This window comes from Triticum dicoccoides, chromosome 4A (genome assembly GCF_002162155.2).
Source record: "Triticum dicoccoides isolate Atlit2015 ecotype Zavitan chromosome 4A, WEW_v2.0, whole genome shotgun sequence".
Lineage (NCBI taxonomy): Eukaryota > Viridiplantae > Streptophyta > Magnoliopsida > Poales > Poaceae > Triticum > Triticum dicoccoides.
The window spans coordinates 613363606-613382176 of record NC_041386.1 but is presented as its reverse complement, the minus strand read 5'-3'; the positions used below and the strand labels follow the sequence as shown (position 1 = coordinate 613382176).

The 18571-nt window shown below is 42.5% G+C and overlaps 1 pseudogene; it reads left to right on the top strand.

Moving 5' to 3' along the window:
* The first annotated feature begins 1401 nt into the window (after positions 1–1401).
* On the top strand, positions 1402–17863 carry LOC119283818 (annotated as a pseudogene).
* The last annotated feature ends 708 nt before the right edge of the window (positions 17864–18571 follow it).

The window sequence follows — 18571 nt, the reverse complement described above, 5'->3', positions numbered from 1 at the left end:
GTGAAGCCATTGGAAATCTCATGCAGTTCAGTCAATTTCTTCAGTGACAAAGACGAAGTTCTTCTGGTCTCTGAGAAAATTGTTCTGACTGAGGAGTTAGGAATTCGCCAGTGTGGATTGCCTACAAGTGTGGAACATGATAGCCCTGAGGAATTTGAACCTCAAATTTCCGACCGTTGATGTGCTACGTGCCAGCTGTCCCAAAATATCTTACCCAGCTAACGGTCATATCATTGAAGGGCATTTATTTCTTATCATGTCGGGCTGCTCCCTAGGCTATAAATAGCCGCCCCCTTCAACCACTAGCTGGTTGGTTGCTCCGAGAGAAACTGACACTTGTCATTGAGAGCATCCCATCCTCCGAGGACTTTGAGCGAAAATCATCAAATGAGGAAAACCCAAACCCAAACACCTACAAACCCAAAGTGATTGAGCATCACTGAAGAGATTGCTCCTGTGTGGATCCGACGCTTGTTACCTTTGAAGACTGTGCATCTTCCAGACGGTTAGGCGTCATGGTCTAGAGCATCCAAGGGGAAATTGTGGATCGCCGAGTGACCGAGTTTGTGGAGGTTTGGAAGTCTCCTGAAGACTTACCATGAGTGATTGGGCGAGGTCTATGTGACCTTAGCCCAAGGAGAATACGGTGAGAACTGTGTGTCCTCAGGTTTAAATACCTAGCCGCTCCAACCAGACGTACAACTGTCACAGCAGTTGGAACTAGTCTACCAAATCACTGTCTTCACCGAGCTAACTAGTTCTATTTCCTCAACCCTTTTATTTCCTCATTACTGTGTTGAGTACATGATCGTTACTGTTTGAAGACTTTGACTGAAGACTTTCTCAATTTTCTCAGTTCAATTTCTTCAGTCAGTTTGTCTTCAGCCTGCTTATCCCGTGTTTACGCTTTCTGTACTCTGTGCTTGTTTTCATTTCATGATGATGATTGTGCTTCTATTCTGTTACGTTTCCATCCGAGTACTTATTGCGCTACTAGTCGTTCGTGACTTAGGAATTTCCTCACCGTGAAATTCCTCAGTGACGAATTTGTAAAAATCGCCTATTCACCCCTCCTCTAGTCGACTTAACGCACTTTCACCGTTCTTTAACCGACGCTACTGATAAGACTCCGTGTATAAGTTTTTTTCTAGTAGTGTGCGTTCTTTCAAGAGAGAAGTCTCCAGGGCCTGCGGTGCATGTTCGAGTCGTGTCGGTCTCATTCGGCCCAATGTTTGGAAAAATTTCGCACTGTGTTGCTATGCTTGCCCGCCATGTGGCCGCCGGCAAGGTCATTGATCGATGCGCTTGTGGCTCTGAAAAGGACGAGGTTCTGGAGAAAGTTTCGATAAATTCACCACTACCTTGTTGTTCACCACACACACAGACAAACAGCCCAGCTCAATGACCGCTCCATCCATGTCTGCCCGCATTCCTATCTTTGTGATAGTCCTGCTCTCAGCTGTCTCGTTTTCTTTTCCCAGCTTGACCAACCGCAATGGTAGTGAAACTTATCTCGCCGCACTTATGCTTTCAAAGCCCAGCTAGCCGACCCTTTTGCTGTCCTTGCCGGTAACTGGAGGACCAGCACGTCTTTCTGCCATTGGGTCAGCGTCTCGTGCAGCCGACGCAGGCAACCTGGCACCGCTCTATCATTGTAGAGCACACCTCTCCTTGGATCTGTGGCACCTCATGTCGGTAACCTCTCTTTCCTTTCCGTCCTTGACCCCAGCTACACCAATCTTACTGGCTCCATTCCAGCGGAACTTGGTAGGCTACATCGCCTTAAATATCTCGGTCTTAAAGGAAATAACCTGTCAAATGTCATACCTACTACCTTAGGAAACCTCAAACGGCTCGAGTTTCTTACTCTAGCTTATAACCAACTCTCAGGCCAAATCCCCCTTGAGATGTTGTTGCGTATGCACAACCTTAGAAAAATTCACCTTTTCGTGAATAACTTGAGTGGCCAAATACCACCGTATTTATTCAACAGCACACCTTCTTTGACAGAAGTATATTTAGGAAGTAATAGCCTTTCAGGTCCTATACCACAATCTGTTGCATCCCTATCCATGCTTGAAGTCTTGAACCTACAGCTTAATCGTTTTTATAGCATAGTACCAGAAGCCATCTATAACAAGTCCAGGCTGCAAGTCATTGGACTAGGAATTAACAGTAATCTTAACGGAATGATTCCCGACAATCAAAGTTTCTGTTAACCAATATTGTTGTCAGCGCATCATACAAGGGTATTGTTAGGAGATAGTTAGTTAACTCATCTCTATATTCTTATCTCCTTGCCTTGTATATCTCTCCCGTATGGTTAGATTGTAACCACCGGAACCCTCGTACTCCAAGTCATATCAATACATATACATGCGGGTCACCATGTTACGGTGATTGAGATGCTTAAACCATTATTCAACATGGTAATTAGAGCAGGACTCTTCCACCTCGTCTAGCTCGTTCCCATCTACCCTCCATCGACAGAAACCTATCCCTAGCTCATTTTCCACCCATCCTCCATGGACAGAACATACCTTCCATCGATCATCCCAGGAACCATGTCCTCCTCTAGCTCGGCCATCTTCTCCAGCCTGAACAACAACACCTCCGCACCAATTTCCCATACCAACTATGTCCTATGGCGCGCCCAGGCCAGATCACAGATCATGGGCGCTGGCCTTTTTGGCTATCTCGATCAAACTATCCAAGAACCCTCCAAAACCATCACAACCAAGAGCGCCGGTGGGAAGGATCAGGTTGTCCCAAATCCTACCTACTCCCCATGGTTTATTCAAGATGAGCAAATAGTTGCCTATCTTCTCCGAAACCTATCCAATGAAGTTCTCATCCAAGTCACCTCCCTTGAGACATCACATGCAATCTGGGATGACTGGCGAACATGTTTTCCGCTGTGCACCTATCTCGGGTCAACAACATCCGAGCCTCTCGCGAACGCGCAGAAGGGATACCAGTGGTCTCTCTCCGACGAACTCGCGGTGGCGGGTAGACCGCTCGGGGAGGGAGAACTCATCTCCTTCATTGTTGCTGGACTCGATATGGAGTATCAACCGATTGTCTCCGCACTCGATGTGCGCACGGGGCCTACCACCGTCGACGCCCTCTTCTCCCTTGTGGCCAACTTCGACCAGAGGGTCGAGATGTTCCATGGCAACGGAGCCGTTGGCTTCAAATCTTCTGCAAACCCCATCTCCCGCAGCGGCGGGCGACAAGGAGGTAACAAGGGCGGCTACCGCGGCAACCCAAACCAGAAGGGCAACGGTGGCGGTCCTTGTGGTGGCCCTGGCTATGGCAGCAGTGGCCACCCTAACGGTAGCGGATCTGGAAGTGGCGGCTCTGGCGGCTACGGTGGAGGTGGCTATGGCGGCTTTGGCGGCTACGGTGGAGGTGGCTATGGTGGCGGGAGCAGCGACGGCTACCCGAACGGTGGCGCTGGAGGCTACCACTAGAACAACTACTGTTGTGGTGGCGGTTCCTATCATGGTGGTGGTGGCAGCGGCTACTATCACCAGGGGAACCCCAGCAACAACAATGGCCGGCGCCCCCCCCCTCCAACGGCAACAGGGGCCGAAACTTCCAAGGCTACGAAGGCTGCGAGGGTAAATGTCAAATCTGCAAAAAACTAATCATGTTGCTAAGGACTGTGATTGGCGTTATGCCGATGATACGTCGCAAAAGAAAAAATCGCTACTGCAGCTGATACGTCATACGGTGTCGATACCAACTGGTATATGGATACAGGTGCAACAAATCATATCACGGGTGAATTGGAGAAGCTAACAATGCATGAGAAGTATCGTGGCAATGATCAAGTCTACACTGCGGCAAACGGTGCAGGTATGGAGATAAGTCATATTGGTCAATCACATATCAAAACCCCATACAAAAACCTTGAAATAAAAGATATCTTGCATGTGCCTAATGCTTCCAAAACTCTCTTATCTGTTCATCGCATTGCCCTTGATAACAATGCCTTTCTAGAATTTCACCCATTCTTCTTTTTGATCAAGGATCAAGTCACGAAGGAAATTCTCCATAGGGGTATCTGTGTGGAAGGACTCTATGCATTACTTCCTAAGTATTGCTCATACAATAAAAGAGTTTATGGTACCATCAAGCTCTCCGCTGAAAGGTGGCACGGTTTCTTAGGTCATCCATCGTTTGCTACTGTTCATCAAATCCTTAGTAGAAATAAACTCCCAGTTGTTGGTGAGAGAAATTTAGAGACTGTTTGTGATTCATGTCAGCGAGCAAAAAGTCATCAATTGCCATATCTTGTATCCACTAGTCTGTCAACCAAGCCCTTGCAGCTTATCTTTTCTGATGTATGGGGTCCAGCCCCTACTTCTGTTGGTCGACATTCTTACTATGTAAGCTTTATTGATGATTTTAGTAAGTACACACGGATCTATTTGCTCAAAAAGCGTTCTGATGTTTTCCAAGTGTTTCACAACTTTCAAGCTCTTGTAGAATGCAAGTTTGATAGTAAAATCTTTGCTATGCAATCTGATTGGGGTGGGGAATACGAGAAGCTCAATTCTTTTTTTCAAAAGATTGGCATTTCCCATGATGTCTCATGCCCCCATGCGCACCAGCAAAATGGGTCAGCCGAACGCAGGCACCGCCACATCGTTGAAGTAGGAATAGCTCTCCTTGCTTCCGCCTCCATGCCACTAAAATTTTAGGATGAAGCGTTTCTTACTATTGTGCATCTTATCAACATGTGGCCTAGTCGTGTCATCTCTAGTGAGACCCTGAGACCCCCACTGAGAGTCTTTTACATATCACACCTGACTACACCACTCTTCGAGTCTTTGGTTGCGCATGTTGGCCCAATCTCCGTCCTAATAACACTCGTAAACTTATGTTTTGTTCCAAGCAATGTGTTTTCCTTGGATACTGTGCTCAACATAAGGGTGTTAAATGTATTGATGTTGCTACTGGCCGCATCTATATTTCTCGTGATGTGGTATTTGATGAAACACAATTTTCTTTTGCCACACTCCATCCTAATGTCGGTGCTCTCCTTCGCAAAGAGATCCTCCTGTTTCCTTCCCAACTTTCTAGAGTTGATCGTATGGGTAATGATAATTGTGATGATCTAGTGTTGACTAACTCCTAATCCTTTACCTGAGTCTGGTGTTCCAGGAACAAATTACAGCGCAAACGGTGACGAAAATCATGCTGTTTTTGAAGAAAACCATGCCCTGGAGGGTTTTGGCGCGGGCACAGGAGACCAGGGGCAATCCGCTTCGAGATCTGAGCGCTCGACCGCGTCAGGTCAGGGCGCATCTACGCTGGATCACCGCCTCGTCAGGAGGCCCGCACCTCCCAGGCTGATTCCTCCCCGCGCCGACCTCCTCACGCCGCGTGTCGCCAAGCTGTGGGGTCGGTCCCCACCCGCACAACCAGCCAACCAACGGCGGGGGACCAGTCTCCCGCCTGCTTTGCGCTTGTCCCCTGCGTCTACATGAGGCGGGACCCGCACCGCACCAATCCCGTGCACACTGCGCCCCTCCAATCGACTGCGCCCGGCTCCTCTGGATCGTCTGCGCCGGGCTCTCCTTCTCCTGATGAGTCGCACGCCGCAGAAGATCCCTCTGACGTCGTTGTCTCCCCCTTGGGATCGCTAGGATCCGCTGCTTCGCTGGAGGCTGCACCTACGGGATCCTCTATACCCATTCCAGCCACCTCCGTTCTTCCGCGTACACGTCTTCAAAGTGGTACACTACAACCTGTTAATTATAAAACCAAATATGGGCTTGTTGCTGCTGTTCTTATAGGTGAACCCTGCACTGTTCATGAGGCTCTTGCAGATCCCAAGTGGAAACAAGCCATGGATGATGAATTTTTTGCTCTCCAGAAAAACCGTACCTGGCATCTTGTTCCTTCTCACCCAGGTCTTAATGTGATTGGCTGCAAATGGGTGTTTCGCATCAAGAAAAAGTCAGATGGCACTATCAACCGCTATAAAGCACGCTTGGTTGCAAAAGGGTTCAAACAGAGGTATGGGCTTGATTATGAGGACACTTTTAGTCCGGTTGTTAAAGCTGCCACTATTTGTCTTGTTCTCCCCATTGCTGTATCCAGAGGATGGACTCTTCGTCAGCTAGACGTACAGAATGTGTTTCTTCATGGCGTTCTGGAAGAGGAAGTCTACAGGAAACAACCTCCTGGGTTTGTAGATCCCCACAAGCTGTCTCATATTTGTCGACTGGACAAATCTCTGTATGGACGCAAACAGGCTCCACGAGCATGGTATTCTCGCTTGAGTTTTAAGCTGCAGGCTCTTGGGTTTGTTCCATCCAAGTCTGACACTTCCTTGTTCATTTACAATCAGCATGCCACGGTTATCTTTGTTCTCATCTATGTTGATGACATCATTGTTACAAGTTCCTCTAATGCATCAGTCATAGCTCTTTTGAAAGATTTAAATTCTGAATTTGCTCTTAAAGATCTTGGTGATTTGCATTATTTTCTTGGAATTGAGGTCAGGCCGAACAAAGAGGGTGGTCTTCATCTCTCTCAGGAAAAGTATACCACTGATCTTTTGAGCAAGGCAGGGATGCAGAGTTGTAAGCCATCACTGACACCTTTGTCTAGTTCAGAAAAACTTTCCCTTACAGAAGGTGTGCCCTTGAGTCAGGAGGATGGCACTAAGTATAGGAGTTTGGTGGGTGCACTTCAGTATCTCACACTCACCAAGCCTGATATTTCATTTGCAGTTAATAAAGTGTGTCAATTTCTCCATGCACCTACCTCAGCTCACTGGACTACTGCTAAACGTATACTGAGATATGTGAAACATACTCTGAATGTTGGACTAACATTTACCAATTCATCATCTACTCTTGTTAGTGCGTTCTCTGATTCATACTGGGCAGGTTGCTTGGATGACAGGAGGTCCACAGGAGGCTTTGCTATTTTCTTTGGTCCCAACTTGATTTCTTGGTGTGCAAAGAAACAGGCAACTGTGTCACGTTCCAGCACTGAGGCAGAATATAAGGCATTGGCAAATGCTACAGCAGAAATTATATGGGTTAAGGCTATGCTCAAGGAGCTTGGGATACGTCATACACAAACTTCATGTCTTTGGTGTGACAATATTGGTGCAACATATCTTTCTGCTAACCCTATTTTTCATGCAAGAACCAAGCACATTGAAATTGATTATCACTTTGTCAGAGAAAGGGTTGCTAGCAAGGAACTAGAGATTCAGTTTGTTCCTTCTAGAGACCAAATTGCAGATGGCTTTACGAAGGCCTTGGCTACAAAACAGTTTGAGGAATTCAAGCATAATCTGAACTTGAGGCGTTCAGGTTAAGGGAGGGTGCTAACCAATATTGTTGTCAGCGCATCATACAAGATATTGTTAGGAGATAGTTAGTTAACTCATCTCTGTATTCTATCCTTATCTCCTTCCCTTGTATATCTCTCCCGTATGGTTAGATTGTAACCACCCGAACCCTTGTACTCCAAGTCATATCAATACATATACATGCGGGTCACCATGTTACGGTGATTGAGACGCTTAAACCATTATTCAACAGTTTCATCCTACCAATGCTTCAAGATATCAACCTCCCTGAAAACAAATTTACCGGTCTGTTTCCATCAGGGCTTGCATCAAGCCAGCACCTGCAAAGAATTATTTTGTCTCAAAATTCGTTTGTGGATGTTGTGCCAACATGGTTAGCCAAATTGCCACACCTCCAAGAACTCTCCTTGGGTAGTAATAACCTTATTGGCACGATCCCAGCTGCTCTTAGCAATCTGACAAGTCTTACCACACTAGACCTCTCCTTGGGCAATCTCAAAGGAGGGATTTCACTGGAATTAGGTCTTATGAAAGACCTCTCTTATCTGCACCTTGAAGTCAATCATTTGTTAGGTAAAATTCCATCTTCCGTCGGCAACTTATCCAAATTGTCTTTCCTAGGTTGGAGAAATAATAAATTGTTTGGCCAAGTACCAACAGTATTTGGGGAAAATGCAGCTTTAAACATAATTGATTTGGGAGAAAATAATTTACATGGAAATCTAGACTTCTTGTCGGCTCTTTCAAAGTGCAGACAACTCCAACAGCTTGATATAGACAATAATTCTTTCACAGGCGTCCTCGTGGACTACCTGGGAAACTTCACCTCACCATTAGTCAATTTTCTTGGACGTAACAACAAATTAAAGGGTGGATTTCTGATAGCAATTTCAAACATAAGTAGCCTTCAATGGGTAGATCTTTCACACAACCTATTTACTGAGCCAATCCCAGAATCTATTGCAACGATGGAAAATCTTGCATGACTTGATCTCTCAAGCAATAAAATATCAGGCCCAGTCCCGAGACAACTGGTATGCTTAGGAGTTTGGAACATTTCTTTCTCCAATCAAACAAATTGTCAGGCTCTATTTCCAAAAAGCTTTGGTAATCTTAGTTTGTTAAAAAAATCAACATGTCCAATAACCAGTTAAGTTTAACGATACCTGCAGGTCTTTTCCACCTAAATAAACTTATCAAATTAGATCTTTCACACAATTCCTTTATTGGTGCACTACCAGTCGCTGTTTTGGCCGGGTCCAACACAAACATATGAAATTGACATTTCTTCCAACTTATTGATAGGAAGCATCCCAGAAACATTCGGACAACTTATCATGCTAACATACCTAAATCTATCACATAATTGCTTCCAAGGCTCAATTCTAGGCCAATTAGAAAAGCTAAGAAGCTTAGCATATTTAGACCTCTCATTTAATAATCTCTCTGGCACCATTCCCATGTTCCTTGCCGATTTTACATACTTAACTACCTTGAACCTATCATTCAATATGCTAGAAGGCCAAATACCTATGGGGGGTATTTTCTCAAACCTCACCTTGCAATCTTTGACTGGGAACGCTGGGATATGTGGTGCTCCACGCCTACAATTATCACCATGCCCCCACAAAACTCACTCAACTAACAGCCACCTGCTACAGTTTATACTCCCAACACTTGCATTAGCTTTTGGCACCATTGCCATTTGTGTATACCTATGGATCAGAAAGAAACATAAGAAGGGAGACACCAATGCTTTTATTGATCCAAACGATGTCATAGATCATCCTATAGTCTCCTATCATGAGCTCATTCGCGCCACCAATAATTTTATGAGGATAATATGTTGGGATATAATTGATATGTCTAAGCATGGCCACATGGGATTTGTTTATATATATATATATATATATATATATATATATATATATATATATATATATATATATATATAGAGAGAGAGAGAGAGAGAGAGAGAGAGGATGAGAGAGATTTTGAGATTGTCCTTTTGCAGCAGCAAACAAAAACAAGCAAGACAATATAACTCAACACCACAACACCAGAGAAGTTGTGTTTCCGCTATAAGGGTACAGATGGGCAATTTAGACTATCCTTTATGGTGTTACTTTGTACTATTAAATGAAAAATAAGTAAATTTAGATGTTTATTTAGAGGGTTACATTATTTTACATCATTTTCAAGATGCGTAATTTTAGATTGCAGATTAGAGGGTAATGGTAGATTTGGGTAATTGATGTTTTTAGATACTTTTTTATAAAGCCATAGGTAGGAAGTGAGATGACTATTTATTAGTTACTTTAGATTAAATATAGGAGGTGGATAATTTTGATGTAGATTTAGAGTGATAGTTAATATTATTTCCATAAAGTAAATGGTTTGTAATTTATTTTAAAATTTATGAGCCTACTTTAGGTTATTATTTCATAATCGCATACGTGGGTATTTTAGCAACAAATATGTTCCACTAGCTATTTTCTCTACAAATAGTATAGTTTGTCTATTTTCAAGTGTATTTTGTGAGGATTAACGTGGTGGATTCAAAATATGTCTCAAATTACTGGGAGTAAGTTGTCAATTTTGAACCGGGAATATGGGTAGGATACATTATTAGTGTATTCCGTCTCTGGATTTGTTTTCGTGTGTTTCTCGTATTATTCAATTTTCTAATCATATATTCCATATCAATATTATTCTCGAAGAAGATCCTTTTAGTCAATTTCTCTTTGATTGCTTCTTGAGAATGGTTTATTTTTCATACTACCTCCATTTGAAATTGCAAGGCTTATTTTATTTTATTTTTACAAGGCTTTGACCAAAAAATAATTTATGAATACATGAATCATATTTAAGAGTCATATGCATAAGTATTTAGTTATGATTGTATTTGTTACAACATAATTGACATACTAATGGGATAAATAGTTGTCAAAACCTTTTCATAATGAAAGGAAATACACCTTGAAAGGAATAATATATGGAGTACTGTTGTTTCTTAAATGAGCTATGATCTTGTTTCGCATTCCAAGTAGTCGTCTTCTAAAAGCCAAGCTTGATCTCCTATTAGCTGCAATTCCGTGGATTATATGAGGGATGTATTGATATTGAAGCCGATGAAGTGGATGACAGTTTTATTCCTTTGTTGTGTTATGTTCCCTCAAGATCTATAATTTGCGCCCCTTAGTTAGGAAAAATTTCTTTGGTGAACCATAATTCGATGCTCTGTATAGGGAGATGTACTTTTGTTTTAGGGCATGAAGAAGTTTGATGTTTTATTCATTTTTCTAGTTAGACTACCTCAAGCTTAAAAAATCGTGAATTGTGATTACTTGAGATTCCAACTGATCTAGTTGTGTTTAAATCTTTTTTTATTACTAGATAGTAATAAAAATGTATTTAATTATATATATTAATAAAATGGTCATGTACAAAGACAAAAGTTATATACACTTAATTGTCTACATATGCCTTAGGTGTTTATTAAAACAATGTTGCTAGCATAACTTATGAAAGAAAACATATTGTACGAATGAACAACCTAGTCTAACTCATTTTTATGCTCCCACTCTTTCAAAAACACATATATCATGCACGGAAGCTAAAGGGTGGAGTTTAATAGTTCTTTTATGAACACGGATTTAATGTTTCCCTTTGAGATCTCACCTTCCATCCTGCTTCAGTGGTATTGAGTTTGTTGCCATCATAGGAATCCCCAATGATCCAAGGTTGGGCTAAGCTGAAGTCATTTGCTCTTCCAATCGATGGTTTCCACAAAGTTAAAGTGGCAATTTTGAAAATAAGGAGCCTTTGGTTCCGTAGAACTTATCATACTGTGTAGAGCGACGGCATGCTGCTCAATGGGACAGAAAACAAAGTTAAAGTGGCAATTTTGAAAATAATAAGTAACAATCTAATAAGAAGATTATTAATCAAATGAATGTGATTCTTGAATGGTTCTTTTAACTGGTGGCCCCTCAATACATTGGGTGTGTTGGTGTCATTTATTGGATTGAGGTTTGGGATGCTCCTATGCATCTTCTTGCCAAACATCCTAATGGACATGGCCCTTAGGACATCCTCCTCCTTGGTCATTCTGATTGGTATGCTGTTCTCAGGGCACTTGCCCTTTTGATGCCATGTTTGGGTGATTGGATGGGGTGTGATGTTGGAGTCATGATGAATGCCCTTTGGGTTGTGAGAAGGCCGCATCTGAAAGGTGACTATTGAGTGATCCATGATCCATATGTGTGATATTGGGGGGAACTACAACTCTCTGCACTCAATAGTGACATGAAGAAGGAAATGATGTGCAAAGTGTTACATGTATAGTATGGTTCTTGAGGAGAGGATGGTCGAACGCAGGTTGTTTGGAGATGTGCACACAGTCTATGACATCTCCATCTGGGCTCTGTTAATTCTCAGGAGTTAGTGACTGTAACAATGTAGGAAAATAGAGAATACTGCAAGCAAACTAGAAAATGTTAGATCTTTTCTACACGCTACTCATGGATGATGCATAATGTAGAATAGGATAATATGATTTGTTTTTGGTGACTGCATGCAAATCGTTGTGTCCCTTTAATTTTGTAAAACGAATAGGATTTCATCTCTTAGACTAAAGCCATTTATAGTAAAAAAAACAGTATTATATCTCTAGACACTGCTCACCAACGATCATTTGTTGTCCCAATTCAGGAGCATGTCATACCATACTACATGACACCAAGCCAAAAATAGATGACGTCAGGGATGCAAGAAACTATTTCGAATAATAAAAATGCATTTACTTCTAAACCGAACTTCTACTAAAAATCCATTTTCTCTGTTGTGTTTTACAATGAGATCTTTCAAACAAATCATGCATGGGAATATTGAGACAAAATAGTTTTGGAAAGCAACTATGAGTCATAAAAAGCAACTTTGTGGTGCCCCTATGCTTTCCAGCACAGACCAATTGTCTAGCACAATAATAAGTCAATCATTTGTTATACATTATTCGGCAATGAAAATCACGTTTATGAAAATTAGTTGCTTGCATATCACTAATGTTGCTTTTGTGTAGATCCCTAGGGCATATACTAGTTTCTTTAAAGTGACATAATAAAAAAAACATGTGCGCATTACAAGTTACTTTCGTCACCCTGATTCGCGTTTGAAGGATATAGGGGCAACCACTCAAAATTATATATAAAATATATATTTTAACCATGAACCATTATGTTAGCACATGCAATTCATAAAGCAGACGGTCTACCAATTCATGAAAATATTTTTTCAATCATGAACCTTTAGTGTGTATTTTGTCACAGTGAATTGATTTCTAAATGTATCCACGAGAAGATGTCCATATGGAATCTACTTTTGAGGATCTTATGGTAAAAACATCCAAAATTGCAAGAAACATAATATTGCTTCAAACAAAATCTCAACTTATGATTTTGCGTTAGAAAAGCATTTTTGTACCATAAACTCTCTTTTTATGCAGTGGCAAGTTGCTTTAGAAAAATATTCGTCAGAATGTACCCATGCAGACCTAGTTTCGAAGATCTTGTCACAAGGAACACAATGGTGAAAGCAGGTTTTGATTTGGACGCTCAATTTTGGAAGCAATGCATTTTTGAATTTTAGCAAAAAGATTTGGTAATGACATCACCTAATTTGTCTATATGTGTTGGTGCTCATACCATGCAGAGAGAAGTGATGTTTGTCGTGTGCCATGAAAGTAAAAAAGCGCACGTGCACATTTTAGCATTTCGGTATGTCTGCCAGTCTCTAAAAAGAGAGAGAATTTCTTATTTGGCCCTTTCTTAAATTTTGCTTCCTTATTTGGTCCCAAAAAACTTTTTCTCCCCTTTTTGACACTCAAATTTTATTTTGTTCCCTATGTGATGCTTCCATCAGTTTTGGCTAGTAACGGTGTTAAGTCTGACCTAAAAAGACTGTTTTACCCCTAGTGTAGTTTGTGACCACATTATTTACATGCAAACACAGAGGTAATGTGATATACATTTTGTCATTGTTGAATAAATAAACAAAAATAGTACTATATGTTAATCATAAAAAAATATTGCTGGGGAAGAACAATAATAATTATATTATGAGTGAAACATTGACGACAGATTCTTTCTTTTTTGTGATAAAAGTAGCAATGACGACAGATCCAAGTGATTAAGAGCTAGCTTCTACCGGTGGCATAAGGTGCTAGACGAGTGTGCACAATTCCATGCAAAATCAATCAAGCTGATAGCTTCCGTGCTTCTTGTGCTTGCTTTGCACGTGTGTGTTAGCTCCTCTGAAGCACCGATACGTCCAGGATCAGCGTGTATGCGTATAGAGCGTTGCTACACACACGACAATGACCAGCCGATTTGTGCACGATCCTATTGATGTAACCGCGCATGCATGGGACAAAATGGAGCAGAACCGCTGCATGAGGCATCGTCCATTAATCGTCCAACGAGTATCGGCTGCATAGTACTTTCGATGCGTATAATACGCCCCCGATAGGCCGATGCTTCCCATACGGCATGTAATGTGATATATATTTAGTATCCTCAGTGCAGTATCATGTTTTTTGATTTAAAAAGAAAGGAAAAACCCACAGCAGCACTAGTAATCCTCAACAGCCAGCGCACTCTATTCGTTAGGGCAGCTGATTTGATCGAGTATTTGGGGTCGACTGCACAAGCGCGGCCCCGCTGTTGCGGCCGCCGCCGCCGCGCTTGCTTCCTGCCTTGCTTGCTGCCGCTTGCATGCGTGCGTGCTTGCTGAGTCTGTGTGCATGCTTGTTGTGTAGGGGGTACTTGCGTGCGTGGTGCTAGCTGCTGCTGGGCTCTCGCGGATGGAGCTGCAACAAGTCTGGTTGGACGGTGGTGGATATGAATATTTGAACGTGGGTTGTCCCACGCTATCATCCATTCTTGTTTACATCCCTTTTTTTTTTTTGCTGACATACTACCATCAGGGGAAAATTTGTCTTTCTACTTGCCATTTAACATCACTGGATGAAAAAATGGATGAAAGTGTCATATAGGAAACAAAATGAAGTTTAAGTGTCAAGAAAGGAAGTAAAAAGTTTTTGGGGCCAAAAAGAGAAGCAAAATTTAAGAAAGGGCCAAATAAGGAATTCTCTCCTAAAAAGATGAGCGAGACTTCTCTTTTTTATGTGGCGGATCATTTACATACTCGATCTCTGAGTTTCCAAAAGTGAAAACTTCTTTGGACCAACACATTGATATGATTGGATCTACATCTGAGCAGCTTATCTTTCTAGATTTAATAACAAAAGTTGGGGTCCATCTCCTTGTTATGTTAGCGTACATGACTATCTACATCTTTTTTTTTTCATGCTTGACCTTGGGTTATGTCTTGGGCATTGAATAATGCACATCGACTTAGTATAAATTTTGATGCAGCAATTAATTAAATGAGGAAACATGATGTACCACGGACAAAACAAAATAAACTCAAACTCCATGTTAGGAGAAAAAACAAAATATGTGTTGGAGTAAAGGCGGTCTCATCGATAATGTTCTCACATTTTTATATTGGTCACGCAACGCTATATGGATGGTGACCCCATCAACATGTAAATTTAGACAATCCGGCCTCCGCCACGGCACAAAGCTGCTTGATACCTAGAAACCAACATGGCTATGTTAATACACCAATTCTTGTTTTATTGGGCTATTCCTGGCCTTCAAATTTAAGCCGCCCCGGCCATCATTTGATCTGACTTTGGGATTTGAAGCACAACCATACAACTTTGTAGATGTAGCACTCGACCTTGCAGCGTCTCTCGGTATTTCACCGGTTTGCAGCGTCGCGTGGTCGCTCATACCAGTAGAGGCTAACCTCGTAGCGCGTGTGTTGCCGGAAAGAACAGGCGGTTGGCCTTGCAGCGATGTGTCTCTAGTTTGTAACAGAGGCGCATGCCGGTTTGCAACATCATGTGTCTCACTCGTAGAAAATGGCAGATGACCTTGCGGTGTGACGGGGCCAGTTTCCAAAAAAAAAAAAGAAATAGGGAAATAATTGCAATCAACCGCTTGATAACTTGGTGCTTCGGTCGTCGAATTTGAGTTCAGTCGGGCGACCCGTAAGAAAATTCCCTCACACATGCAACATTTGAAAGTTTCTCCCAAGCGCAACAAGGGTTGTGTTTCAACCAACTAGTGCAACATGAGTCATGTTACAAACGGGGTCAGATAACAGGGGGTGGACGGCCTTTCTCGAAGTGCTACATGGGTCATGTTGCAAACCGGCAAGTGCAACATGACTCGTGTTGTAGACGGGAGGGTGGTTGACAACCTTTTTCGTGAACGCAACATGAATCATGTTGCAACCGGCGAGTGCAACATGGCTATGATCAAGCGACCTGGTGTCGCGGCTCCCCTTCCAGCACGGCGCATGTTGTGACGCTCCACTACTAGGGAAAACCCTATACACGGAATCTTACCAGTAGCGCTGGATAAAAACAGGCGCTACTGCTACTTAGTAGTAGCGCGTGGTCACAAAGGGCGCTACTGCTATCTACATAGCAGTAGCGCGTCAAGAAGAAAAAGCGCTACTACTATTTTGTCACACCGTTGCCACCATGCTAAGTATAGTAGCAGCGCTCTTTCTGAAACCGCGCTACTGCTATGGCGTTTAGCAGTAGCGCTTTCCCCTAACACACGCTACTGTTAAACCCATCATATCTTCTCCACCGGTCGCCCCTCACTCTCCCCTCTCCACTCCACTCTCACTCTCGCCCGCACCCCCTCGTCCGCCGCTGCCGACGTTCGGCCCTCCCCGACCACCGTCGTCGCCCCGCCTGCCTCATCCGTCCTCCTCCTCCCTGCCTCATTTGTCATCCTCCTCCCTTCCTCCCTCACTCACCCCGCCCTTCGTTCCTACTCCCTCCACCTCCCTCTATTTTTGAAATTTTAATAATAGAACTTTTTGCTATTAAATTTAGTAATAGAAGTTTGTAGTAAGAAAATTTAGGGTAGAATTAGGGCAATAGAAATTTTAGTAAGTGTTCAATAGAGTAGAACACTTACATTGCATTGTTTTTAGTAAGTGTTTAATAGAACTAGTTTATTTAGTAAGTGGTTAATAGAACTAGTTTAGAGAGAGAGACCTATATTGCCAAATTTAGTTATGTTAGGATTATGTATAAGATATATTGAAATGTTTTTGTTAATATTTTCAACCATTGAAATGCAATGAGCATCAAGTTTGAATGCTCATGTGGCGCAGGGTATGTAGATCACCAACGAGCCGGTCGACGACGCCTAGAAGATCACCGACGACACCCCACCCTCGACAGCCATCATCTATAGTGAGTACACATGTATATCTAGTGTTGTGTACTAGCTAGTGTTGCCTAAAATATCATGTATATATAAACATGTATATCTAGTGTTGCTCAAATAGGATATGTGCTTGCCCAAGTGGCCTATGTTTCCAGGGAACGCCTCCGAGTGGCCTATGTTTTGCCGAAGTGTTGATTAATTTCCGTTCCGGCAAATTTCAGGCGCTCGATATGTCCTTTTTTAGCAACGGTCATGTTGGATTTTTCCGTGAATTTTAGCATGGCTTGTGCTAGAATGTAGGAAATATCGAGTGCGTGGGATTTGCCGAAAAGATCATTTAACGACCTTTTGGGTTGACTTTAAGTCTGTTGGAGCTCCATACATGACAGTCGAAAAACAGTGTGTCCACCATATATGAGAGAAGAGGAATGCCGACTGTTGTCGTGGGGGTCGTTCTTCCTCTTCTTTCTCGTGATAGACTTTTTCGTAATGCACGGGAAGGAAGAGAAGAATGACCATCACCGACGGTCGCAAATGTCAGAGAGGAAGAATCCCGACTATTGTCGTGGGGGTCGCTTCTCCTTCGTTCCTGTGCGCTAAACATTTTGGTGTAATGCACTCAGGAACGAAGGGAGGAGCTACGATCACCGACGGTCGAAATAACTGTGAGGGAGTGTCCACTATATACACTACATGAGCTGAGAGTTTTCAAGAAAAGACTTGACAGACTGATAATCCACCTATGATGAATAATAATGATCTAATTTAGTTTTTGTAGTACATATACTGAATTTTGGAAGTTTAATCTTTGAATTATGAACATAGAAAATGTCTGACGATGACGATAGGATCCTGGAGTGCGACTACTGCGGCGACGACCGGGGTCTATGTGACAGGCCTCACCTGGTAGACGGTCGGCGCTTCAGTATTAAGCTCGACGAGACCTTCGATGTTGAAATGGTACGCAACGATGATAAGCCTTTTTTCGTAATTAAGCATGGCTTCTGCTTCTTCAACATGTAATTTTCGTCTTTTACAATTTGACCAGTGCATCCCCTGTCATGCAAGACGCTATCTCTTGGAGAAGCTGGATTTTGAAGATCACGAGAATATGGAGACAAATAGAGTTAACCTCTGGACACATCATGGTTATGCTTTTACCATAAAGCTATACAATGCGGTGACCTACTCTCATTTCGGTTGATCGAATTGGGAAGCACTATGCAAGGAATATGGTTTTGAGGAGGGTATGCATGTCACCTTCGATCTTGGTGATCCTCAAGATGACACTGACGAAGATAATATCGACGAAGATATTATCGACATTTGAGTCGATGTTGATACGCCTCCACTTCTACCTTTATGTGAGTTTCTCAAACATATTTATTAAGTAATGTATATTGTTTATTTCAAAATAGTTGACAGCTTATTTCCATTGACAACTTATTTCCAATCTTAAAAAATGTACGGAAGATAGTAGACAAAACCTACTACACTAATGGCTCTGGATTAACTTATGAGGAGAAATATCATCTTATCTCATTTATTATTGATGTTGAGAATTACAATATCAATTATGAAACTTCTACACATTATGGTCAATACGTGCCACTAGTGCACGTGTTGAACTATGGTAACATCCATGGAGATGACTGAGGGAGTCCTGGATTAAGGGGTCCTCGGACGTCCAGACTATGTAACATGGGCCGGACTAATGAGCTATGAAGATACAAGACATAAGACGTCTCCCGTGTCCGGATGGGACTCTCCTTTGCGTGGATGGCAAGCTTGGCGTTCGGATATGAAGATTCCTTCCTTTGTAAACCGACTCTGTACAACCCTAGGCCCCTCCGGTGTCTACATAAACCGGAGGGTTTAGTCCATAGAGGCAATCATAATCATACAGGCTGGA